The 27,957-nt window shown below is 41.5% G+C and overlaps 1 long non-coding RNA gene across 3 annotated transcripts in view; it reads left to right on the top strand.

Annotated features, from left to right (window-relative positions):
- The window catches only part of LOC310757669, a 56,121-nt gene extending 28,680 nt beyond the window's left edge, over positions 1 to 27,441 (top strand). The window contains exons 3-6 of one of the 3 annotated variants that reach the window (XR_014545386.1): positions 17,303 to 17,611; positions 17,888 to 21,969; positions 22,450 to 22,510; positions 26,152 to 27,441. This is a non-coding gene — a long non-coding RNA (uncharacterized lncRNA). Of the gene's footprint in view, positions 1 to 17,302; positions 17,612 to 17,887; positions 21,970 to 22,449; positions 22,511 to 23,874; positions 24,339 to 26,151 lie in introns of those variants that run through there. The other 2 variants (XR_014545387.1, XR_014545388.1) reach the window with 2 other exon arrangements.
- The last annotated feature ends 516 nt before the right edge of the window (positions 27,442 to 27,957 follow it).

The raw sequence follows: 27,957 nt of genomic DNA, 5'->3' as shown, positions 1-27,957 counted from the left end.
CTGACTCTAGTAAAATAATGTCAACAAAAGACAGAATTTCAGTCATGGGAAACTTACCTTTTAAAGAGGAAGATGCTGAATGTTTGGAGTGGTACAAGCTAACCTTTAATTATGGCCAAATCCAATCAGCTGCTTTTGTGGACATAGTAGCTCAAAATACTAGAACTAAGTATTAAGATAGTGCTAGGACATAACAGTGCAATTACATAACTGGCACATTCAGGCCTAGGATGGCCATATTCAAATGTCTAAAGGGCTGTCACAGGGAAGATGGAGCAAGCTTGTTTTCTCCTTCTCTGGAAGAATATTGGAGAGAACTGCCTGACTTGTAAGAGCTGTTTGACCTCAGGGACCCTTCCAGCTCTACAGTTCTAGGAATCCATGCTTATCTGGAGCCAGGCTGCAGAACAATGAAGTTACAGCTGTGCCTAGCTTTACATTTTCTTGTCCTGGAAATAAAATCTCAGTAGTAGACTGTAAAACTGCTTTCAGAGCTTCTGAACATTGATGAGGGAGGGGGCCATGTGTCTACAAATCTACCCACCAGCTTTCCAGGAGCAAGTGTCTCTGGTCTTCTTGGTAAGAAGGACATTGGGCAGTACACAGCCCTCTCCCTTGAGCTCTTTAGTTGTAATGATGCTTGGTTTAGAGATGTCAGCAAGTTCTCCTAAGGGGAACTTTGCAGGTTTGTTTCCTTTTTTGCCACCAACTTTTTGCTGAGCACTCTTCTCTTCTCTCTGTCTGAGTATTAGCCTCACCACTATCTATAAAATGTTCAGCTTGTATCTTAATTAATGTATGCAACGTTCTTTGCTGAAAAATACACTTTCTTCCATTTACCATCTGGTGCTGACTGTTACAGAGCTTCGTTACCTATAAAGAAATGATTGTTGGATGAAAGGTGACAAGTGCCACACAGATACGTTCAGTAGCTAGCAAATATGACAAGGGAGACTTGAAAAGCTGATGGCAAAGTAAACAATTCTGTCTTAGGTGGGTTGCATTTGAGCAAGAAATCCCCACCCCATAAGAATATTGCTCTTTATACAGAAACAATGACAATAATCCGTCATGCATGGCTCCTTTCAGGAACATTCAAGATCTTACACCAGTTGTTCAGAAGATGTCAAAAGTGACAAGGACAAGTTTGGCTCCCCCCTCTTGAATCTCTAATGGCACTTACCTGACATGGTTGTGTCATAATAACCTCAATTTTTCTACTTCCTGTTCCACATTGTTAGCTGCCACAAGTGGAGGCAGGGATGCTGTCATGTCAGGACTCACAAAACTTACTTGGAGGAGAGGAAGATAAAAATGCTGTTTATGGTAACAGCCATCACTAGAGTTGTGTCTAGTTTGACCCTAAGGATGGAATCATACTTTACCTCAGCAATGACATGTTCCCAAACTCATCTTTGCAAAGATAATTCAGTTGCAGAGAAGATGGACCATTAGCTGGAGTATGCTTATCTCTTTCTGTGTCCCCCAGCCCCCCACTGAAAATGCAGTCCAGACTGATATCAAACAGTTAAAAGTGACCAAGTTAAAAGTATTTGCAAGGGAAATTAGTGATTGGGGGAGGGGTTAATCACTTCCTCCCCCATGAGTTGTTGTTGTTTATTGTTTAGTAAATTAGTTGCGTCCGACTCTTCGTGACCCCATGGACCAGAGCACACCAGGCCTCCCGCAGTTTGGTCAAACTCATGCTGGTAGCTTCAAGAACACTGTCCAACCATCTCGTCCTCTGTCGTCCCCTTCTCCTTGTGCCCTCCATCTTTCCCAACATCAGGGTCTTTTCCAGGGAGTCTTCTCTTCTCATGAGGTGGCCAAAGTATTGGAGCCTCAGCTTCATGATCTGTCCTTCCAGTGAGCACTCAGGGCTGGAACCCCTAAAACAACACATGGGGGAAGGAGAGAGGGGATCATTCCATCTGGCAAGCTGAAATACTTCTGCACATGCACCCTAAATGAATGTAGTGTTACAAAAGTTTACACCACCCCCAATCTCTGCCAGCTGTAGCATATTACAGCATGGTCATCTCAACAGGAGCTTGTTCCCCACTGGAGTCCAAGGCATTTTTCCCAGCCTGCCATAATTATTCTCTCTCTCTTTTTTAGCTACTCCAAGCCTGGTGCCAAAGGCCCCAAATTCTTCCTGTGACATCATGCCCAGTTACCCTGGCAATCTTCCAAATACCCTGTCTCTGTTCACACTGGATAGAACAGTGTCTTGGGTTCCGTGACACAAAAAAAGGCAGAATATATAACTATAAGTAAATAAGGGCCTATTATTATAATGGGCTGCAATGGATCAAATCTCCAGAGCCCTCTTTCCGTTCTAGATTTTTCTGTTCTTGCAATTGCTGTTTAAAGGTTCTGCTCAGGAAACTTGCATTACCATATGTGCTCAGCTATGCAAGTCTTGTAATTGGGTTAAGGACAGGAGTAGATATGATTTATGTGATTGATTAATTCTGGGTTATCTGTGGACATGTATAATGTATAAAAAATGGGACCAACAGATAGCTGTATTTAGAGAATTTATCCTAGTTCTGTATGAGGAGCTTCTACTGTAAATGAGCCTTTTTTGGCTGAACAAAGATGAATACTGTATACATGTTACCAATGTGTGTGTGTGTTTGTGTGCACGCATACTGTGATGAAGCTGTTGTACACTTTTTCTCACATTTCGGCAACCATTTGAAATTTCAAGCTTTCATCATTGCAGTTGTCCTTAAAAAAAGAGATACACTTTGAAATTAAGTGAACAACTGGCAAAAGCTAAGCAGCTGAGCAAAAGCTTAGGACTTGAGGCTCATAGATCATGAAGTGCTTTTGAATGCCGAATATAGCATCTGATTATTTTGGAGACTGGCAGTCTGAGAGCATCTTCCTAAAAAGAGAGAAGAAGAGAGAAAGGCAGAATTATTTATTCTGTTTATGTGTGAAGTACAAGAGAAAATTTAAAATGGGATTAGCATATAACTTTCCAAGAAGGAATATGCAAAAGAATTTTTTAAAACCCAACTCTGGTCTAATTTCAGTTCTCCAACAATAGTCTCAAGCCATTAGAGGAGGAGGATAATGTGACCAGGCACATTTCCCCCCTCAGTGTGTATGAAAAGCTGGCATGTTTCCTCATTAGCTGCTAGCTGCCTTATTCTTTACTGCAATGTTATTCTGCAGAAGACATGCTAAAGCTGTCAAATTATACAAAATCTTATGACGGTGGTGGTTAGAAGAAAGAAAACCCCTATTATATTGCTATAGATTCCCTTCCCATATTGCGTTTTATGATGCTTTCTACCATAACAGGAACATTCAGTGGCTGCCTTCTAAATCTACAACCAGATAATTAGCTGACGTCAGAATGGAGCAAAGAATCCTGCTTTTAATGATTCTAACACTATTAATTTGTTTTAGCACAATTCCGCTGAGAAAAAGAAATCCGGAAACACCATGGACTACTGTAATGCACTCTATGTGGGGCTACCTTTGAAGGTGACCCGGAAACTACAATTAATCCAGAATGCAGCAGCTAGACTGGTGACTGGGAGTGGCTGCTGAGACCATATAACACTGGTACTGAAACATTGGCTCCCACTACATTTCCAAGCACAATTCAAAGTGTTGGTGCTGACCTTTAGAGCCCTAAATGGCCTCGGCCCAGTATACCTGAAGGAGTGTCTCCACCCCCCATTGTTCAGCTCAGACATTGAGGTATAGCGTCGAGGGCCTTCTGGCAGTTCCCTCACTGCCAGAAGTGAGGTTACAGAGAACCAGGTAGAGGGCCTTCTCAGTAGTGGCACCTGCCCTGTGGAATGCCCTCCGATCAGATGTCAAGGAAATAAACAACTATCTTACTTTTAGAAGACATCTGAAGAAAATCCTGTTTAGGGAAGTTTTTAATGTTTGATGTTTTATCATGTTTTTAATATTCTGTTGGGAGCTGCCCAGAGTGGCTGGGGAAACCCAGCCAGATAAGCGGGGTATAAATAAAAGATGTTAATATTAATATTAATACTAATATCAATTCAAAACCATTTACTCTGATTGAACCCCTTCCCCACACCACATTTGTTGCTACCTTATGCAAACTTGAGTCTCAACATAGACAATAAACATCCATAACCCTTTGCAGGGCTCCAATGGGGTGGGTGGGTAGAGGGGATATACATTTACTGGGTTAGCAGCTTTCTTTTCTTTTCTTTTCTTTTTTTCTTTTATTAAGTAAGTCCATAGGACATTTCTCAAAATTAGAGCACCAAAAGCAGAGGTAGGCAGCACCCTTGCTAAGGATGTTCAGTGACTTAATCGCTGCTGCTAGGTGATCAGGGAAGAACTGTTGACCACTTCCACCTGGGACTCAGGAGGGAGCCATCCCGGAGCAGCAAAAAACCCAGGAGAGGCTCTTTGCTGCTAGCCTGATGCTGGATTGAGTAGGATACTGGGGTGTGTTTGCTTAAGCATTTTCCTTTGTGTCCAGATTATTTCATTTATTCTCCAAGTGTGCTGTCTTTACATTGGTTGGTTGATCTCCATCTGTTTCAGGAGACAGTGGAAAAGTGATAAAATACAATTGTCTGGCTTTGGTATGTTTTACTCAAAAGTGAATTAAACTTCCTTCCTACTTAGAAAAAAAATGTTGCTTTTGCACAAACAAACAAAAATTCCAGCTCTGACAGTTCCCCCACTCAGCCACCACTACTGGTCTGCTTACCATCATCAGTCTGCTATTTAGTAATATTCAGTAACCATAAGCAAAATAATAGAGATTGAATCGGCAAACACCTTACAGCTACAGCAAGTTAAAATCCCTACATTCTCTTTGCTTACAGACAAGTGTGATGCAACAAGGGCACCTCATCCTACTGACCCATTATCACCTTCTCTTATGTACAGGAAACTAGCTTTGGCCACCTCCTGGCGATGATCATATACTGAGCTAAGACTTAGCAATGTGAAGTAGTACCATAAGCAGCTGTATTATTCTGAAAGGACACAGATCCTTTCTAATTTATGACTTGGAACAGAAACATTAAGTGGACCAGTGGTGACCAAACCTCTTGGCCACTGCATCTTGGGCCAAGTCTGAGGTGTCTGATACTGCCACTTTAAAAATCCTGTCAACTGCAACTCTCTCTTTTTCCTGCCACTCCAGCACTACGGTGCAGCAAAAATTAGTTTTATAACTTTTTCTTTTGTTTGCTATTTGCCAAAAAGGCTGGCACAACAGATGCAGGGAAGACAGTTATTCTGTTATTTCTTCTTAATGTTTGCATACACACACACAGAGTATTTTCCCGTGTATAACACGCACCCATGTATAAGACAACCCCTATTTTTGGGGAGTCCGATTTAAGAAAATGGGAGGAGATGGCTCAGAGTTGTTGAGCTTTTTAGGGAGGGGATTGCCAGAGTTGTTGAGCTTTTTTGGGGGGGGGATGCAAAAAAACCCAACATTCACCCAACTGACAAAGGCTGCCAATTGCATGCAAAACCAAAACTGCCAAGTGTCTGCCTGCTCACAACTATGGATGGCAATCGCAGGAACAATTGTCACAGCGGCAGCCAATCCACAACAACCCTTGCCGCAGCCACCATTCACTTACCCAATTGCTGCTGACAAGCTCCTGCTTGTGGCTGCAACCAATCTGCACTATCCATGTATAAGATGACACCTGATTTTGAACATTATTTTAGAGTAAAAAAAAACTCATCTTCTATACGGAAAAGTATGGTAGTTCATGTATTATTACTATTTTTTGAAAAAAATGCTATCAAAATGCAAAAGATATTGTGTGAAAATGACAGACAATCAGGGTAACTAATGGAAGTGAGACAATAGTGGTCAGATGATTAGGAGCTGAATCAACATAGCAGCTGTTTAAGTATTGTCAGGTTTTGTTTTCGCATCCTGCAGCTTCCAAAAGTGTAACTATGGTAAACAAGACAGTTGAGCAATTATCATTCCCGTGATAAGTGTATGTGTGTTTGTGTTTGTGTAAGTAGTGGTTTCTCACTATGCCAAGCTTATCTCTGTCTAGAAAAAAAAATGAATGAGCCTTCTCATGTTAGTGATAGCACCACATATCCTTAAAGGGTTCCCTAAAGAGTCCAGATGTGTGAGCTTTGCTGATGTGAGAAGTTCTATTGTAAGAAGTCCAGCAGTTTGGTATTTCCTGCAAGGTACAGGTGTGGGATAATTTTAACTTAACCTGAGGGGGGAAAGTCACAGATGGGTGGTGATTAATGCTGCTTTGTTCCTCAAAGTGTTGATGTGGCAAAGTGTCCAAATGCCATTGTTTTCTGCAGTCTCAGGGCAACCATTATAGTTGCAAAATTAAACATGTGCTTAAGTGCCTTGTGGGACTGTGCCTCAGAACAGATAAAGCTTTGGTAAAAACTGGTTGAGGAGTAGGGGGGGGGAGTCTTTGTTGGGCCAATTTGTGTCCACAAAACATAATGCAGGGGCCTTGTAGTGTGTGTGTGTGTGTGTGTGTGTGTGTGTTTGTTTGTTTGTTTCTTAGAGCTTTTCTCCACATGGATTTCTCATCTAAAATAAATTATTGATTTAAGTGTGAAACAAGCATAAGCCCTTTGAAGATGACAGGCCCGGGAAAGCTGATCTCAACCAGACTTTCAGGGACAAGTGTCCATTTGACCACTAGGGGCACTGAGTCGGCATCTAAGCCCTAGCCATTGTTGTCTCTGATGTTGTCTGGAGAGTCTGATGGACAACTTGCTGGACTCTTTAAGATACGAACAGTGACCATTTTCTTGGCATAAATTCTTAGGGAAGGACTGCCATAAAAAAGAAGGCTGGGCCTTCTAAGGCGGTACATCGTAGCAGGAAAATGGTAATGCTTTTTTTACTGGAACTGGAGCATAGCTTGGAAAACCCAATGACTGTGTAACTTTAAAATTTGTCAGAAGACCCCAGACCGTGGAGGCTCTTGCACTAGGGCTACTGGGGGCAAAGCACATTTTTTAAAAAAAAATTCCTGTCCACAGATGTGCGAAGAATAATTGATGTCTTTTAATGAGGAGATAATGGCACTCAGCACATTTATAACGGCACATTTCCTGTACGGGTCTCATTGTGATGAAGGCAGCAAGGATAAAATTGCAGCCCTACCAAGTCAAAATGTTACCAGCTGCCACTAGACCCCATGATGTGCCGCATCAATAAATACTTAAAACAATAATAGTAAACTATAGTGAAATATCAGCAGTTGGTCAGTACACAGGCCAGAGTCTCAGCATTAATGGGAGGTCCTCAGCACTTGGGGGGTGGGGGTGTTGTTAGAAATTATTTTTGTTTGAAGTTTGCTTGTTTATTATTTCATCAACCTATTTATGTACTTTGGGCATTATGCTTCCATATGTTTAACTGCTAGCCCCCATGTAATATTTTAGTTTTGAAATAAAAAACTGCAAATTAAAAAAAATATTACGGAGCACTTTGTCTAAATAAAGACTTGCACACCATTTCGTATTCTAGTGCACCATGACTACTAAATAACTCCCTGCCTGTTTTATTGATTGATGGTACTAGGGACCAGCAGGATCAACTTTCTAGTTCTTTGATGTGGTAAAATTTCAGAGTCCAGGTTCTATACAAGACTACAGAAAAGGTACAATGAATTAGAAGGATGTTGTCCTCAGACCATCTGTGTGTAAACCAGAGAAACTAAAATCTAATTAAGGATTGCCACAGCAGGCTTTATGACACCACCTGCATGAAGAAGTATGGCAATAACCTTACTGTCTCAAAGAAAAGCTATAGGGAGCTTCTGATTCTACCCAGATGCCACTAAATCCAGTGCCACCTAGTGACTAAAATATATAATGACACTATACATAAGCACATTTAGAATAACATGCTAATTCTGGCTCTTTTCCCATATTAGTGAGTAGATAAATTTATTATGTTTATATCCCACCTTTCCTCTAAGAAGCTCAGTAATGGTGTACATGGTTTTTGTCCTTCCCCTTTTGACCTCACAATAACCCTGGAAGGTTGGTCAAGCTCAGAGACAATGACTGGCCCAAGGGATTTGAACTCTGGTCTCCCAAGGCTAGTCCAGCACTGTAACCATTATACCACACTGCCTCGCTACCAAAACATGCCCAGTTCCCATGAGTAACAGTGGCAATCTGTAAACATCTGAACAGTTTCACAGTCAGAGTTGAAGATTAACATTTGCGCCTACTCCCTTTCTTGGCCAAAATATTCATTCCTGCTTAATTTTTCTTATTTATGCAAACTTCTGTCAGCATTTGACATGGCTGGCTTCACCAGAGTGTTTCTGATGCTAACAAAGTGTTTTCAAAAGGGTTTGAGGGGGGAAAGTTATATATTTCCTGTCATTTATCAAGATAAATTGGTTTCATTGCTTTGTGGAAAAGACTCCATCAATTTATATGAAAGTGAAGAAAGAGGAGGCAGGGCACTTTTTATACGTGAGGATTAAATAATGGCTTTCCTTAGTAGATTTTTCTTCACTTTGCATTCCTGATTAAAAATATCTATTTTAGTTTAGTCTTTCAAAATGAGGAAATGGGTCTGTGGTTGTTCGTTGTAATGTTGGTGCCACACATAGCTTTGTTACTAACGTTTATTTATTGTGCATATCCTAGCTTTATAAAGGATAGGTTCCAAAAAGAAGAAGACAAGAGCTAGCACATTTGAATAATGTATCTGACATTTCTTAATACAGGGCCAAGAACTTGGTTTATCATACCTGAAAGAACAGAGCATGCATGATTTCCACCTAGCGCTGTTCCCATGTCTCCTACAAGCCATTCAAGCTTTGCCATTAAGAAAAATGTCACTTTCATTTTTTTCTCTCATCATAAAATTAAAAATTCAAAGTCAATCTCTTTAGCATATGACATGGATCAAGGGGAAAAGTAAATACAGAACTTCATTACTAAGTAATTGTAGGGCTCTGCAATTTAGTTTGATCATGAATGACTGTACTTTTATATAGTTAACCTTTTAAAGATACTTTTGGCTGGTGTGTTCTGCTTCAGCATAATCTAGGTGACCTTTTTGGTCATGTTGCTCCATAAGACTTTGAATTAACATTTGTTCTCATAAAGTTGTATTTCAAAACTTTGATTCTTTCATTGGGACTCAACCTGTCCAATCGTAATTTCCAGAGCAGAAAAACAAACTGCCTTTCCCTTGTCTTTTCAAGTGGTGGGATCTGCTAAAATGAAAAGAACAAGCAGATCTCTGGCTCTGCATATGGTTCTCTCTACAGTATATTACTTCTTTGTGTTACAGACACTAGCCTAGCCTTTGACAACCTGGTGCCCTATAAATGTTTTGGACAGATGTCTTGTCCAAGACTGATGTGGGTTACCATGCCAAACACCTGTAAGTTGGTGAAGGTTGCACTAGCCCAATCTAACTAAAGTTATCCATGGCTAAGTTTTATTCAAACGAATAGACGTCAGAGCAACCTTAAATATTTTTATTATGGGACAATAATTTAGTCCTTGGTCAATATAACTCAAGATCCTTGAGGCAGGATTATTCTAAAAAAAAAAATTCAAAACTCTTTTGAACAGTGTCTTCACTCCTTCCCCTGCAAATAAGTATGTTCTCTAAGAATTGGGGAGTTCTTATTGGGATTTGCACTAATTCTGGTGTTGGCATGCCCATAACATTGGTTTTCAAGGGCTATATCATACCTTATGTTCACCATAGAGATGTCACCGAAAGCAGTGTTCCATGACAGGCTATCCACTACTATCCTAATCGTTAGAAGTACTTGCCACAGAGAACACTCTGCAGTATATCTGTACCATAATTGCCAGGATCATTGAATGGTGTCACAATGAATGGAGGCACGATGGATGTACTTCTTCCATAAAAACGTAGGAATAGCCACCAAAGTCATGAAATATAAAGCTATGAGTGGTTACTGTGAGTGGTCCACCTCTACCATTGGATGTAGTGTGCCTCTGACTGCCAGTTCCTAGGAATCACAAGTGGGAAGAGAAGAAGAAGAGTTTGGATTTGATATCCCGCTTTATCACTACCCGAAGGAGCCTCAAAGCAGCTAACATTCTCCTTTCCCTTCCTCCCCCACAACAAACACTCTGTGACGTGAGTGGGGCTGAGAGACTTCAAAGAAGTGTGACTGGCCCAAGGTCACCCAGCAGCTGCATGTGGAGGAGCGGAGACGCGAACCCGATTCCCCAGATTACGAGTCTATCGCTCTTAACCACTACACCACACTGGCTCTCAGAGTGCTTGCACACTGCCATGGGCATCTGGTTGCTACTGTGAAACAGGATGCCGGGCTAAATGGGCTGGCCTGAACTTTCAGGCTCCTCTTACGTTTTTTATGTACTCCATGAAGCAAGTAGTTCTACATGTTCTATTGGAGAATTCAATTAAGGATGGCCTACATTTTCCAGCCCAAAGCCTCCTGCTATTTCACAAAGACGGACGTGGTAGTAAAGGTAGTGCCAGCCACACTACCTTGAAAGTGGCCATGACTTCAATAACAGCTTGATTGCTCCCCTCCTGTTGGGCACGCCTGTCCATGTGATGCCGAAGGCACTCTCCTCATATGAGAGACCAACTTGCATCTTCTCCTAAAAAAGGGGTAGTATGGCAAATTCACCCCTGCTAAAGGGCAGGAGGGGCATATTCTTCAAAGAAGCAGCAAGCCTCTTGTTTTTGTGGAAAGTCCTGTTTTAATAGACTTCAGAGGAATTACTACTTCTGAATTAGAAACACCATGTTCGAATAAAGCAAAACGAAAAGAGTGTGTTCTTGACAGCTGGATTTATTTATAGCTTCTGGTCATTTAAATTATCCACACAGCCTGAAATCCCCAGCCTTATTGCACCTCACAGCCATATTGAATTTCATCCAGCTGAGACGCACTGAAGTCTAAGTGGTATAATAAAATTCTAATCATGTGCAGCATTACGTAGCAATAAAGCTGAAATTCTGCTATGTGCCGTTGCCCTTTTGTCTCTCTAGTTGCATTCTCTATACAAGTCCCTTTGACTAATTTTAGACATCATATTTCACAGGTAGCCCTTGCAAAGAATGTGCATGAATTGTTAAAACTGAGCTGCATGTTAATTTCACCTTAGAAACTTAGCAGGTTTTTAACTATTTCCCATGAGCAGTAGGATTCAGGAGTCTGCAGTTTGCTGTTGATGGGGAAACAAGCCAGGGTGTATATAGTAATGTGCAGAAACAGCCACAAGAGTAATGGCTCTCTCTCTCTCCCTCTCTCCCCCTGCCGCCCCCCCCGGTGCCAGGCCACACTTTCAGAATAAAAATCTGCTCACATAACACTGAATTTTTAATTGATATAAGAAATACAGTGGAAACAAAAAGAAACAACTCCTAGCAGTGCTTGATTAATAACATAGGACATAACTGCTTTATAATATCATGGGGAGTGCCGCAACCCCAGAGTCGGCCACGACTGGACCTAATGGGTCAGGGGTCCCTTTACCTTTACCTTTATGATAATATCATCCAGAAAGTATAAAACAGTGCAGCTACATAAGAACATGAATCATTCCCAAAATATCCAGGTTCTAAAAAATAATACTATACCATACTGAAATGTTGATATTTGCTATGTCCTTGAATCTTCCCACCACACTTGCCATCCTCTCCTGCCACAACAGAGATGCACACCACAGCCTTTGAGAACCTCTGCACTAGTTTCTGATCTGCTGTTTTGTTTGTCCCAATTCATGCCACATCCTTCTAAAATGGTATAGAGGGTTGCAGTTATTGTTTACTTGTGACCAAGCAGGATAAAGTCTACAATGGCTACAATCCTAACCATGTCTACTCAGAGGTAAGCTTTTAATGTTTAATAGGTTATTGTATTTTAGTGTTTTGTTGGAAGTTGCCCAGAGTGGCTGGGGAAACCCAGCCACATGGGCGGGGTATAAATAATAAATTACTATTATTATTATTATTATTATTACTACTACTACTACTACTACTACTGAATTCAATGGGGCTTCGTCGCAGGTATGGATTGCAGCCTTTGCTGTTCCAGGCCAAGTGTCTCTGTATCTACATATATAAAAATGGAGAGACAATATCATTACGCTCAGTTGCTTTACACAATTGTCTCAAAGTCACTTATGTGTACTAGGAAAATACACAATGCAACATATGAAAAGCAAGATTATTTAAATGTTAAGCAGTATTCAAGGTAAACAAACCATAAAACCAATTGCTCCAACCCTTCACATAAGTCTAATGGTCACAGAGAGCTGCAACCCATTTTTTTCTGCAAAGAAAAGACTAACACGCAAATGCCTGAGAGAAAAGACAATCTTTCGCTAAAAATATGTCAGTGTTGGCTCCAGGTAAGCTTCCCTGGGGATAGCATTCCATAGAAGGGGAACACTGCTGAAAAGGCCCATAATTCCCACATCAGACAGTTGCCAGAGCATAGCACTGGTTAAATATGAATGATAGTTTCTACCAGGAGGCTTTTTGTGTGTGTTTTTTTACCTCTTATTTTCTTGGGAACCTAGCAGTGGATTTCCACAGTATTCTGCTGATGGGATTCTTAGCTTTAAAATTTGATTCAGAAAGCATTTTGAAATGTAGCAAGGTAAAAAAACTACTGTGGTTCCTCCTGATATGCTTCTCTCTGCTTTTCTGGATGGGATCTGGAAGCTGAGACTAAAATCTGCTGCATGTTTGGCCTCCAAAAGGGTATAGTACAAAATCCTTTGGAACTTATTAACTTTCACCAATGTTGAGGACACGTGACTGGGGTTTGGAGGAGGAATATATGTGGCAATTATCTCCACCTGCCGATCTGGGTAGTATCATTCATATAGAAATGGGAGGAACAGGAATGGGACCTCCTTCTCCAGGGATAGCAGCAGCAGGATTACACTTGCTGAGCAAGGGTTGGGCATAATCCAAAGAGAACTCTCTTTTAAAAAATTTAATCCAGTGGTCCAGAGTGTTTATAAAAAGAATTCACCATAAACTAAACACTGTACTTCACTGTAATGTTCCCTTGAACATTTAGGGAATGGTAATATCTAAGCGCCTTTGGGAGAAAGAGCAGGATATAAATTTAATAAAGTAATATCTTACCAAACTGAGATTTCATTTTGTGTATTCCCAGTTGGACAGGTTGAGTCCTATTGTGAAAAGTGCACACACAGGTGCTGGAAAATGTCAGCGAATTAAGCAGTGATTCCCCTTCTGCAGTCGAAGGCAGCCTGAGAGATGCAGAGGGGTCCTGCTCAAAAAGCAGCTCAGATGAAAATAAAAAAATACAGGTTTTCACTATTTCATGTAATATTTCCAGAGGTCCCTGTTCAAAAACAAATGTATAATTACAGCTTTGATTATTGATGCTGCTTTATTTACCCCTTTGTACTTGGTTGCCAGAATTGCCAATAGTGCCTCTGAGTGCACTGGTTTCATTTATGAACTTATGATTAACAAAACAAGTCTCTTATCTGAGACTTATGCCATTGCACAGTTTATATTACAGCCACTACAGTCAACTGATATCAAGCTGATGTGAACCAGTGTGCTGTCACTATGTCAAATTGCTATACTGATTCATCCTTGTTCTGATGTCTAAATAGTTTTAAGTCAAATGGGGAGGGAGGACTCTCTCTCTCTCTCTCTCTCTCTCTCTCTCTCTCTCTCTCTCACACACACACACACACACCATTCGTTCTTAAAATCATAGCAGATGAGTTCAAAGACTCTGCATTACATAATTTCCAATGCTTGTTTTGAATTCCTGGGCCCTCTAGTAGCCTCTGGTAATGTTTTTCTGGAGGCCAGCTCTCTTTCATCCAGTACTTTCTTACGTAATTTGTGTGTGCACGTATAAAATGTCATTCCAGAGGAAAATAATCATGGAACGATTAAAAGGTGAAACTGAAATACTATGATAGAACAGAACAGAAGGTATTTCACTCCAAGAATTCAATGGGGCAAACAGAAAATGTCCTTGTGCACACTTCCAGTTCCCTGGCGCATCCAAAAGAGAACTGTCTCTCTCCAGTGGAGTGGAGGTGTGATAGTTTAATTTCAAAAGAGGTAGGAATGGGGAGGAATGAAAAACCCAGAATATGAATGTATTGCTATAGCCAGGGTACTAGAGTCTGTTAGTGAATATTAGGAATTAATAAATGGTAGGAATTAGGTAATATTTGATACTGCAATAAAATGTAATTTAAGATCATTGATCCCCCAAAATGCAATCAAACATATATCCTGCTTAAAAATATACCTTCAACTTTCTTATGTCTATGTCTCCCCAATAACATAACATTTCTTTATTGTATTTTACATTTTCTTGTTCCAATAAGATAGGAACAAACTTAGTTTTTGGATATATCTGTGGTCCTGCCGTCCTTGACCCTGATTATGTTTGTTAATTTTATCATCTGTGCTAAGTCCTAGACCTTACTCAGCCAGTTTTTTTAATCTGGGATGTTTTGGTCCATCCCCCCCCCCCCCCCGCTCCTGGCATATGGTCATTCAAATGGCAGTTAACAATGAATTATCATTTCTTGGTCCTCCTAAAGTAGCACCTCTTTAGCATAGCCAAGTAATATTATTAAAGGGTCCCTTGGTTGATCATAGCCTGCAAGTTCTTCTATTAATATTTTATCCCAATATAATTTGATTTTTGGACATGACTATAAAATATGAAGAAAGCCTTGCTTTTGAGCATTTGTTTTGTACCTTCATTACTCTTCAGAGACTAGATTGCTTTCCCCCACCCCCACTTTCTGAAACAGAGAGCTCTTTAAGTTTAAATATGCATTGAAGGCTGCCTGAAGCCATTTGGTTGCTTCAAAGAGAGAACTGGCAAGGCTGTGGTCCGACAAGGACACAAGAGGCTGTAGTTCTATACCTGCCTACCTGGGAGTAAGCCCCATTGAACTCAACAGGAATTACGCCAGAATAGTCATGTATATATTTGCATTGTGTTTTTTGTTCACTCGGCAAGCTGTGCAGTAATCAGAATCTGGTAAATTTAACGAATGGGCCTGCTTCTGCCAGACTAACCCTTAGCCCAGGGGTCAGCAAACTTTTTTCAAGAGAGGGCTGGTCCACTGTCCCTCAGACCTCTCCTGAAAGGACCCACCCTCCCAAAAGTACCCCCCTGCTGCCACTCATGCCGCAGCCGCCGATGCCACCTCGTCTTTGGCAGCATTGTCGTTGTCTTCTGCCTTGACCAGGGGTCCGCGGGGGCGCAGAGCCCAAGCCGCTGGCCTGGGTGGCAGAGGCAGCCTCCCTGCCACCGCTTCCTCCCGCTCGGCTCTTGGCCATACGCAGCCACCTCAGCAGGAAGGAAGGGGCATCGCACAGCGGCATCCGTTGCTTCAGATTGGCTACAGGAGCTTCCTGCAGCCAATCTGAAGCTGCACCAGTGTCACCGCCTGCCCAGAGGCGTCTGCGGTTTCGGATTGGCTGCAGGAAGCCGTGCCAGAATCGCGGAAGTCAGTCCCCATGTGGCGAGGACTCTGCCCCTTGCCGGTTTAACGCAGGGACTGACCGAGTGGTAAGCAGGGCCCGTGGGCCGGATTTACAAGCCCGGCGGGCCACATCGGGTTCCCGGGCCTTAGTTTGTCGACCCTTGCCTTAGCCAGACTACTGGACTGAAAATTAGTTGTGGTTTGGGGTGCTTGTCTTGTAAGGAGTGATTCCTCTGACCCCCATCTAACAATGCTAACTAAAACACCTCACTCTTATATTCTGTCATGGAAATAATAATTGCATTACTTCAGCTGTAGGGAACCTCAGGCCTGGGGGATAAATGCGACCTCCAGCCCATTCGCTTTGTGCCTCTCAAGTTGAGGTTTGAATTCAACTTTTTTGAGCTGGCAGCAACACCGCTTAAGGGTGAGGGCCCTGAGAGCGGTGGGCTTTGTGCTGTTTGGCTACAATCACCAGTTTCTTGCCATATCATTAGACAGTTTTACACAAAGACACTGGAACTGCTCTACAATTAGGCAGAGCGAAGCAGCACCCCCAGACAGCAACTGCTGAGGGTGGCAGGAGACCCCCAAAATTCCCCAAGTCAACTAAGATAGCCTGTAGCCCTCAGCTGTGGGGGAGGATGTTGTCTCATTGCCACTGTTGGAAGAAGTTTCAACTGCTCTTCTGGTACATGGAACAACAGCAGTGGGGATGGGTGGGTGGACAGGAGTGCTAATTTGCCCTTACCTTCAGGCAGCAAAATGACTTGTGCTGTCTCAACAAAAGCACAACCACTTGCTTACTTAAAAAAAAATAGAGATGAGATTCACCTGGAAAGGACGGCGCAACTGAGAAAACAAAAAGGGAAACAGTGATGGTTAAGACAGTGCTTTTTAAGGTCTGTGGGCGACAACCACCACTGTAATAAATACCTATCCAAATGCTGGATAATTTATGATGCTTCCTGGTTCTTGTCACGCGCAAAATACAATTTGCATTATTTCAGAAGAGTAGGAGTTCTTTTCCATTACTATTGGGGATTTAATGAAACATACTGTATATTTTTCTTTCTTCCTGTTGTTATACATAATAATGCATTTCTATCCTATATTAGCATGCTGTTGTTTTTAATATTAGCATTCTGGTTTTGCATCTCATGAGATCAGTTTAGTTTAGTTTAGAAGCTGAAAATGTGACTTTATAGGTGAGACAAAACATTCATTGGTTCCGAGCTGAAAGTCATGATGTGTTACAAATGTGCTTATAATGAAGTGCTCCCCTGTCCCACTTTTGGATTCTTAAAAGGAAAACACTATTGGACTTGAGCTTATAAGGTGCCTGTGCTGGACCATTGACCCTGCCCACTTTATCAGCAAAGGCTGCTAAATGTGTAACATTTTCTATTCTAGGAAATGATAAAGGTACAGAAGCTTGTTTGTATACTCACATCTCATTAGCTGGAGTAACAAATGTATTTTATTTTATATTTAGTTAGTTAGTTAGTTAGTTAGTTCTCCCTGTTAATTCTCCTTGACCTCTCAGTGTCATGGTAGCCTTCTGGAGCGGTTGTCTGAGCTGGGAATGGGTGGCACCGCTTTGTGGTGGTTCTGGTCCTACTTGGATGGATGTTTCCAGAGGGTGATGTTTGGGGAGTGTTCTTTGGCCCTGTGGAGTCTTCAATGTGGGGTTCTGCAGGGTCTGATTTTATCTCCCATGCTGTTTAACATCTACCTGAAACTGTGGGGGTCATCTGGATTTTGGGTATATGTTGTCAGCAATATGCTGGTGACACACAGTTCCATTTCTCCTTTATATTTGCAGGCGTGGCAGTGGATGTGCTGGACCATTTTCTTGCCTTGGCAATGGACTGAATGAACAAAACAGCAGAGGGATTTGAAGAGATGGACCATGACTGCAGAGACAAAGCCACCAAGCCTGGATTTGGAGATGATGATTCAGGCTGGATTTTTGCCAGGAAGTTGCAATGCATCAGAGTTTTCAAGGTCGAAAGTCAGGTGCTCTGTATAATTAAGCAAACTGACATTGTCAGCTAATGCAAAGGGAAAAGCCTTGCTGTCAGCAGTCATATCAAAAGTGAACAGGACAGCACTGTCCCTCCTGTAAAGGTACGTATATAAAATGTCCATTTGGCATGATATACCTGGAATGGATGCTTCAAGTAGTGACGAAATTAGATATTAGCTTGGCAAGATTCACTTGTTGCAGCATGTGGGATTCCAAATATTTATTTGCCAGCTTGATAGAAATAAGGTATGTGATCAGCATTTCCTAACCACTCCAACACCACACACACAGATACCTCACTCCCCATTCCTAAACTTACATTTTCTAATATATTTTGGGGGTTTTTTAAGGTCATTGCCAATATGTTACCTTTATTTACAGAATGAGGAGAGAGCTGTGGCACAGCCACTGCTGCAGGGAGAACCTAGCTGTATTGCGTTGGATAGGGGGAGGCAACTTTTTGACCTGTGTTTTGATTCCTTTTACGTTTTATCTTCCATTGACCACAGTAGGAGCGAAATGCATACACCAGCTTTGGACTGGCGTATGGCGTGCAGGGGGAGGGGAGAGACATGTCCAAGGAATATTAAGGCTCTGGATCCTGCAAATCCATGGCCTTCCCCAACCTGCCCCCGGAATGCCTTCTTCGTGGCTTCTTCACATATAGAGGACCACCAGTGGGACAGTGACAGCAGTGGAGCTTTCTACCATTGCACTGTGAGGATGTGTAACTGCAGACCTCCCTCATGAAAAGGGAGCCTGCAGCACCTGATTTCTTGTTGACTGTCCTCCACAAAAGCTTAGGCTTTTCCATTAAGAGTAAACACATTTTTGAATGACTGTTGATAAAGACTGCATAAACATGGACAGCTTCACTTGGTTTCACTCTAGACAAACCACAGGTCTTTCATCCAAGTGACCATTCACCTTCAACCTTCCTTTTTGAATCTCTGACTGAACAGGCCTCAATGAAACCTCTTAACTCAGTGGGTTCCACTCAGCTCCAGTGGCTTCAGGGCTGTTCTTGAACTGAGGCTTCCTATCCTCACGTGCTGTAATGCCAGTGGTATGCATCGTCGTTGTGCCAGTGCAATGAATTCATGACAGTATGTCACCTTGACATAGAGCCTCTCTGTTCATCTGTAATCTTTAAAACGTTGACCAGCACATTTTCTCTTATTGCTTCTTAAAGATGAATTGTGTGTGTCCCTGCATTGCACATTATTTTTATTTACCCCTCTGCACCCCAAAATAATCTCAACCAAAACATTTTCACAAGAAGGAAATTTGAACTTATCAGTTGTGGGAAATTAAGTTAAATAGGTTATAAGAATGTATATGATATATATATATATATGTCTTTTGCACTCAGGAGGTTCACATAAAAATCACTCCAAATACAATTCAAAGCCCAAAGAAGTAAAAATATAAAAAAGAAACCACAACAAACAGAAAGCTAAAAATCTATAAAAATGCAGAATCAGCAGCAATAAAATTTTATTAGCCAGCTTCTTCAAAAGCCTTTCAAAATAAGGATGCTTTGATTAACTCATAAAAGGCAACTAGGAAACTAGCCTAGTGAGCCTCCTTGTCTTTCACAAAGATGAGATGCCACCCAGGAGAAAGAGTGGCTTCCTAACACGGAAAACTGAAGTGAGCGCAGGCATTCTTCCAAGACTGTGGGTTGGGTCAGAGCACTTTGCGATTGAAAGGATCATAGAAGAACTTCAGCTTTGCCTGAAAACCTATGAGCCAGTGAAGCTCTCAGAATGGAGGTCTCTGCAGCAGCTTTGGTCAGCAATAAAGGGTGATACTTTCTTTTTTATTATGTATAGTAATAGTATTTTCACTGAATTTTGTTTTCAGTTTATATCAACACTACAAACACAACCATAACAATAACAATAAAAAGAAAACTAAAGTAAAACAGAATGCTGGTTGAGGGAGGAAGGAAGGAAGGTGGGAAAGGGAAGAGGAGCTGGGTCAGAACTCTTAGGTTTTTCTCATTTTCTATTTATGCAGCTGTCATAAAATATATTTGTATGCAGCGAGCACTGAATTTGCTGCAGGTTTGCCCTATAGTTTGGCAGGCATCTAACGTCTGTAATATACACTATTTACTTATTCATAAGACTGTTTTTAAACAATCTCATTAAAAATATGACTAAATTCATTAAAACACCATAAAACACAAATGGTCAACAAATAAATCCTGTAAATAAGTACTGATATGGAAAAAAAGATGCATAGTATGCAGCTAGTTCATGCAACTGATCCATTTCCACTGTCTTGGGGTAAGGACACTATACTTTAGGGAGGTATCCCATCAATGCTTTTTTTGTCCATAAATCTTAGATCTGTTTACAATTGTGTAGCAACAGCACAGTGCCACATAATATTTATCAAGTGTCCTTCGGTATCAAGGCACCAGCAGTTAGAGGAGAGAATATTTTTCATAATCACAATGGGGACTCATATGTCCTACACAGCAATTTCTCTTGTAAGAGGCATTGTCTTGAACAATGAGCACTGCCTCCCTCTGTGGTGGGAGTGTTTGATTCTCTAGTTTCCTGTTCTGTCCTGCACACATCAAATTGTGTTGCATCAGTTTTTGTTCTAGCCATAAGCCAACGGTAAAAAAATAAACCATTTGTTTGGATAGTGTTGGTAAACAAAGTAGGCTACCTAATATGGGCAGCAGTTTAGAAACATTTGGGTTGGAAGGAGCAAATTTAGAATCTAACTCACATTTCTGGTTGTGTTGCAACCATAAGAGTCAGGTAGTCCATATTTCTTGATGGTAAAAAGAAAACAAAACACCAAAGCCACTTCCCTTGAGGATGGAAAGATTCTTAACCAGCTTGAGACTAAATGTTTTCAAAGACAGTCCATGCAGGGTGCATAATGTAGTCCACAAGGAAGTTGAGGGGGGACTAAGATGGTAGTGAGATCCCTAGAGATGTACTTCATGCATTTACTTCATGGCTATATAGCCTCCTCTATCTCTTATACTCAGCATCCCCCCCGACACATTTCTGTTTCCAAAGTGATCACAGTCTAAACAATCCAAGTACCTGGCCTAATATTTCCAAGACAGTCCACCCCATAAGTCTCCTTTTCAGTGTTCATCGCTTTTATTTGGGTTATCAAACATTCCATCCTCCTTTCCCTGATCAAAAAGAGAGAGCCATAATTCTCAAATATTGTTAGGTTTCTTATGTTGTGGTCACATGTAGTTACACCTAGACACTGTTATGAAGGTTTCCTTTCATTACTGAAAGTGGAGACTTGACCTGCTGTTGAGCAGGCAAGATCAGAAGTCCAGGTTCCAATTACATCAGGTCTGGCTGATACTAGCGGCCAATCACAGGAAGAGAATGGCATCCAGATCCATGATGATTAATGTATATGTCCAGTTGTGTTTGGTTTTTACTACATAACTAGACAGGTAAAAGGTAAAGGACCCCTGGGCGGTTAAGTCCAGTCAAAGGCGACTATGGGGTTGCAGCGCTCATCTTGCTTTCAGGCTGGCGTTTGTTCACAGACAGGTTCTGGCATAATGGGACACCTAGAAAGCAATCTTAATGGTGTCTACTCAGAGGCAAATCTCATTGAATTCAATAGGGCTTACTTCCAGTTAACAGGTGTTTGGATTGTAGCCTTACTGTAGTTTAAACAAAACAATAATATAATAATAATTTATTATTTATACCCTAGCCATCTGCATGGTTTTCCCAGCCACAAGTGTAGAACATAAACAATACAACCAGAATTTTGCACTGGAGGTGAATAGCGCCCACTGCAACCCAAACACTCGCAAAACACCTTAATTCAGGCATTAAAATCTTTGCAGTGATTGGAATGTTTAATTTCATGATAATTTTAGATATAAAGTTAATTATGTTTTTCTTCCTTTTCATAGAGCCAGGAACAGAAGGTAAGCAAATGAGTGCCTACAAAAATAAAAAATGGCAGGCTTAATATTTGAAATGGTCTGTGAAGATTGTGAGAAGGTAAACTACAGAGACTGTATGGTTGTGCCGTCTTGCCGGACCTTATCATAAGGAAAAAGTGATTCTTGTGCAGTGAAGTTCACTTTGCCTAGATCTTTAGGTCTGATTGCTAATTATACTGCGAACAAACACTGCTCGAAAACCATGTCAAAGCTAGGTAAATTATGGGATAAAAATAAAATCCATTTGAAGCAAGATGAGTTGAAAATGTATATTTATAGCTGCAGTACATGAGCCAGACTTGAACTATCAATTCCTCACTTTGTCATTTAAGATTATTATTTTTAACTGTTATTATAAATCAGTATCTTGACATTTGTTTGTTATGTTTTGTCTTCATTTAATATAGCTCCTCAGTGTTCAGTTAGGCAAGAGAACTGTTCTGCTCAAGTTCTAAGAGACACAACTGATCCTAGCTGCACAGAATATACCTACAGGATTAACAAGAAGGTGCTTCCTTTAATTTGAAGGAAAGGGTAGCTACATTCTTATAATGTGACACTTCTGTAAGAATGGGTGGAAATGTCCAACTTAAATCAAAGTCCGCAAACCCTGTTCTCCACGTTTTCTTCCATAAATGAACCTGAATTGTTCAGCAGAAGCACGATTTAAAAAACAGTTTAACTTATCAAAACCAATAATGTAACAGTATCTACTGGTGGCAGTGTCTCCTCATTGGGGCATATAACCACCCTGCTTTACAGTCTGTGGTAAGTAACACTTTGGAACCACATCCTTCAGATATTGTTGGACCCCAACTCCCATAAAGCCCGGTCAGTATGGTCAGTGGTTAGGGATGATGGGAGCTGTTAATATAGGAACACCTGGAGAGCAACAGGATCCCCACCTCTGGATTAGGTTGCTGTTAATATTCAGGATGTTTTGCTACTCCAGACAAGACTGAAAATGCCACCTCCATCTACTCCACAGCCCTGCCCCCAGTCCAGACAGCTGTGCATTCCCTGCTAAACATTGAAAAGCACCTCGAGAGGTAAGAATGATGGGGCTGGGATGGGCAAGGCAGGCGGTAATAGAGTGCTCCAAAATTACTAGGATGAACATACCGTATTTTTCGCTTTATAGGACGCACTTTTTCCCCTCCAAAAATGAAGGGGAAATGTGTGTGTGTCCTATGGAGCGAATGCAGGCTCCTTGGCTTCGCGGCGACGCGCGTGTTCTGGAAGCCGGAGGAGGAACAGAAGGGTCTCCTTCTGTTCCTCCTCCCGCTTCGCAGCGACACGCCTGTCCAGCGAAGCCCGAGGAGGAACAGAAGGGTCTTCTTCTGTTCCTTCTCCAGCTTCGCTGAAGGGCGCTGCACCTTCTCCCTCTCTGCGCAGCACCTCTCCTGTGAAGGAGGGGCGCTGCGCAGAGAGAGAGAAGGCGCAGTGCCCCTTCAGCGACGCATCTGTCCTGGCTTCTGCTTTAGCCCTGCGCAGCCTCTTTGGGCAGGGGGAGCCTTCATCCCGCTGCCCTGAAGAGGCTTGGCGCGGTTACCCCAGAAGCCACAATAGCCACACGGTATCCCAGAAGCCAGATCCCTCTTGCTGTTCTGGCTTCTGGGGTTCAGAATAATTTTTTCTTGTTTTCCGCCTCCCAAAACTAGGTGCGCCCTATGGTCCGGTGCGCCCTATGGTGCAAAAAATACGGTAAATCTTTTTACAGGATTACCCGTTCTTCTACGTGCTTACTTAGTAGTATGTTCCCTGGTATTCAATGGTGCTTACTCCCAGGCAAGTGGACATAGGATTGTGCTGTTAATATTAACCTCTGCACTAACCCTTCAATGCGTAATTTTCACAAAATGCAGGAAGTATAATTAGGTTTTAGTTTGCTGCCTATGAAATACAACCATATATACAAATCAGTGTAGCCAATATGCAAATATCCCTCTAACCCAGAATCCTGCTCCTACAGCCATGAGTAACAGGAGCTAGTTTTCTGACTATTTATATAAAAAGCAGTGACAACAACAAACCCTGCACCCATAAAGTCAACTCTAAACTTCATTCAGAGAAGCAGGCTCTTGAGGGTGGGGTGGGGGGGAGTCAGCTTACTGCACAAGGTATTTTTCATAAGTGCCAGAGGCTAAGTGAAGATGAATGTTCAATATGCATCCTATAAAGCATAGTCATAAACTCCAGAGCTGAGTAATGATGGTACACACTTGTAGCAGAGAGTAATAATGGGCCTCATTCAATATACAATAATGTGATACTAAATATTTATCTGCCTGTCACAAATTTAAATGAAATTCTTTCCATTGCAAAATATGCTGTGCACATATATCATAAACTACCCTTCAAGAGGGCAGGTGGTGTAAAAGGACTAACTTAAAATTACAATAATTACCTGCAGATCTACTGTTGCCTAACAAACCTGATTATCCTGTGTTAGTGAACCTCTAGTTTCACAGACAAAAGCTGGGAGTCAAATGAGAAAGAAGGACACTCTTCACTTACTGCATAGATGGGCCACATTCCCTTCTGGGCAACTGCAGGACTGCATGACAGTGGTAGATGGGTGTAAATTACAAAAATGCTGTAAATTTTGCCTTTGTACAATATACTAGTTTCTGCAGGTATTCCTGCACCCCTCTCTATCCTCCATATGTAAAAGATTCTATTAAACTTGAAGGACATATTCCAGCAAGCTCTTTGTATGTAGAATGCATGTATGAATGAGAGCAGTGAGGGGTGCAACCTTGGAAGAGTGGGTAGACTTCTGAGGGCCAGATAGACAGATCTGGGGCTCCCCACATAACTGCTTTAAACAACTTAGCCCTGGAGAAATAGAATACATGTGACTAGTTAATAGGGTTGTCATATCAAGTGAACAGCACAAGCAACGCTGACACCAAACCCTACATACATTAAGCATAATAGAAACATCGCCTCCTGACCCCACCCCACCCATCTTCCCCCCCTCCACCACTTTTTTTTCCTCCTCCTAATGTCTCAACAAATGAAACGGATTTGTAAATATGTTACATGGAAAAAATACGAGAGACATTACACTTACTTCTGTAAAACAAGAAAATCTTTAATAAAATAGGGTTGTCATATTTCAAACAGTGAAAAGACAGAAAAGTTGTTGAGCTTTTTCATCATTTTGAACTATTTTAAGGCAAAATCAGCACTGCTGACTTGGTGTGCCATACATCCAGATTTTCCAAAACATTTATCCAATTTCTGCCTGGATGCTGTTGATGGATGCGGTATTCCAGATATGTCTGGGAAATTCTTGGTGTATGGCCACCCTAGTCTTGCAAAGATTAAGTATCCAGCTGGGAGTGGAACTAGCAGTGACCACAAACCCTCGCCCAACCGCTCTTCCAGATTGACATTCCAGCTGTATCAGAATTCAAAGGCTCTTTTTCTTCCCCTTGACCTCTCCTCACTTTCCCAACTGTCAGTTCAAGGTTGGTTTCCTTCTGCTTGGAACAAGTACCCATGAAGGCACTGCCAGGCTACTCCTTTCTACAAGAACAACAAAACTGTCAGTTCTAATGGGGCTAGTTAGTATGCAGCAGTGACTGGAGAACATGGCTACCCTCCCATTCCCTATTTCCACTACTACACTAAACCTTTGGTGCATTCCAGCTTCCAAATTTAATTCCAGAGTTCAGGCAAGTGAATGGCTGTATTCCTAGTTCTTCAAAACTTCACAGAATGGAACCATATGTCTCTGCTCATCCTCAGTCAGAGCAGGACTGTGGCATCACAGGCAGCATAGTTCTCAAGAGGAAAGGCACATTTCATAAATCTAATCTAGTTTTTAGGGACCAGATATCATTGATTCTACTTCAGGACATTTCCTGTCCAATTTATAGTTCTGGGCATGAGACAGTGCAGGGAAATGCCGTTAACTATTAAAAGGAAAAGAAACCGCACCCGGCAGTTCCTCAGCTTAATGCACATTTTAGCAACTGCACATTGCCTGAAGAAAGTGGCCTCATCATTTAGTTCAGGCTATAAATCCTTTGCGACAGATCTGAGCCATTTTGCTAACGGGTTGGAATGAAATCCTATACTCTGATTCTGGCATGGTCTGCACATGAAAAGCATAGAAAACCTGAGGGTAACTTTAATTGGGCAAAATAGGGAATCGGGAAATCTACTAATCCTAATGCAAGTTTAAATTGGGAAGAGGTGGAGAAAGACCTCTAGTATGTTAATTTATCTTAGGTAATTCTTCTGTAATCACCTGTGTTGGTGTTGTTTTTGAGGAGTATTCATTATTTCTGATCTAGCCCTGTTCTTGACTCTGTGCCAGCTACCACTCAGTAAATATCTTCAGCTTTATTACCATGACATTTCCATCCCTTGGAGGAATGAGTTCATTCAACAGCTGATGACACAATTTAACTGTGATTTTAGCAGACTTATTTCAAGATGATCCATGCCAGTGTCTGTTTTGTAATCCTTACTAATGCTAAGCACTGAGCAAATACCCTGAACGCAGAAGGGTTGTTCTTATACACGCTGTGACTTTCATACTTGAGCATCTAAAAAAGAAAAAGAAGAAAAGTAGTGTATGGGGATGAGTTTGGAATACATTACCTGGTAGGGGAAGAAACCTATTTATTAAAGCTGTAATACACTACGGTTTGTTTGTGCCAAATGTACTTTCCAGCTGGAGTCCTACCATTCTGGGAGTAGGAAACGCCCTGTGATACTTGAGGACACCCTACACAAACAACAGGAGTGCGTACACATTTAAAACTCAGTGTGTATTTCAGACACTTAGAGGATATGTATTTAGATCAATTTAGGAAGATCAGCATGACTTCTCATTGTTGGAGACATGCAACAAGGGGCAGGATGACTATGGCCAAATACAGTAAAAACTTTAGCAGCTATTAATAAAGGGCCTGAAGACAGGAGTGCCTGGCGTGCTCTGGTCCATGGGGTCACGAAGAGTCGGACATGACTAAACGACTAAACAACAACAAGAAGAATAAAGGGCCTTAGCTTCAGTCTTCCACCGGACCTGGTAAGTCAGAGCCAAGAATTTATGAATTTGGTTTCAAAGAACACTGTCCACAATGGAAATTTGTCCATGCAGTGAAAAGACCCATGTGGACATAAGAACATCAAGATTAAATATTTATGCCAGTGTTGTTGAAGGAAAAAGGTTGAAGAATCACTCTAAAATCTAGATGAATCTTAAGTAGGGAATTGCCTTCACTGTACCCTCAGTGCTTTTCCAGATTAATTTGAATTTAACACATACCTTGCATATTCTGCAGACCAGATACATAACAATGAAGCAATATCCGAGTAACTAGAACAGGAATGGGGAACCTCAGTCAGCCCAAGCACTGCATTCCCTTCTGGCAACCTTCTGAGGCTCACCTGCCAGTGATGGGCAAGGCAAAAGGCAAGAGTGGGCAGAGCAAGAAATGTAAACTTTATCTTTGTACAGTAGGCTAGTTTCTACATACATTCACACGCCCCACTCCATCAAGATAGGCAAGTGGAACTAAGGGTTCCAGGACATATTCCAACCAGGCAAACAGTTGTGGTGTGAAGCAGGGAAGGGTGTGGGCTGGGGAGAGATCTAAGGCTCAGATAGAGAACCCTCTGGCATTTGGCTCCTGGACCTCAAGTTCCTCAGTCCCAATATAAAAAATCTGCATTTAACACTGGGACCCCACTGTCATGTACTCACTGTAAGCAAATAAATAAATAAATACCATATATAGCAGGTTCCGCCTTCAACAATGTACAATGGTACTGTGCTCGCAATTACAAGAATCTATGAAATGTTGTAGGTAGGTGTCATGGCTGCCACTTGGGCACAACCACTACATGTGCCTTTCTCTGTTCCATGTTCTCTTTCTTCTGGATTGCTCACTCTCTTCCAAGTATCACAGAAGGGGAAGAATAAAAGACCGATCCAGTAGTATGGAAAAGAAACAAATTCTAATCACACATCATTAAGTTTAAGCCAGTTATGGAAATAATATGATGCTATAGAAATACAAGTTTAAGTGTGGGAAAATCAGGCAAGAAGGATAAATCAGTGACAGATCACAGAACATTCACAGGCTGTTTTCTGTGGCAGGCCATGTTAAAAAGGAAAGCAGCCAGTCTAGACACATCAGTATCTTCCTCTTGTGGTTGGACTGTGTTTTGTCTGGAACCAATAGCTTGGAGAGCCTTCAGGGTTCAGACTTCCCAAGGGTTCTTCAGAGCCACTTGTCTTAATAACAGTGTTTGGACATGTGCACTACAGCCAACCACAGCTCAAGAGCAGTTAACATCCAATTCTCTACTGAATTCAGTGGAAAGAGCACAAAATTAGAAACCTTCAAAATGTTATGTGCCTATACATTTTAAGCAATGTGTGTTGTTGTTTTTTTACCAACCTCTTTGAGTTGACCCTCACATGGTTCCTATTAAAAAGAAATGCCAATAAACCCACAAAACTATAATC

The sequence above is a fragment of the Podarcis filfolensis genome (assembly GCF_964270895.1).
Source record: "Podarcis filfolensis genome assembly, chromosome: 2".
NCBI lineage: Eukaryota > Metazoa > Chordata > Lepidosauria > Squamata > Lacertidae > Podarcis > Podarcis filfolensis.
The sequence above is the reverse complement of the archived record's forward strand: the minus strand, read 5'-3'. Positions and strand labels throughout refer to the sequence as shown.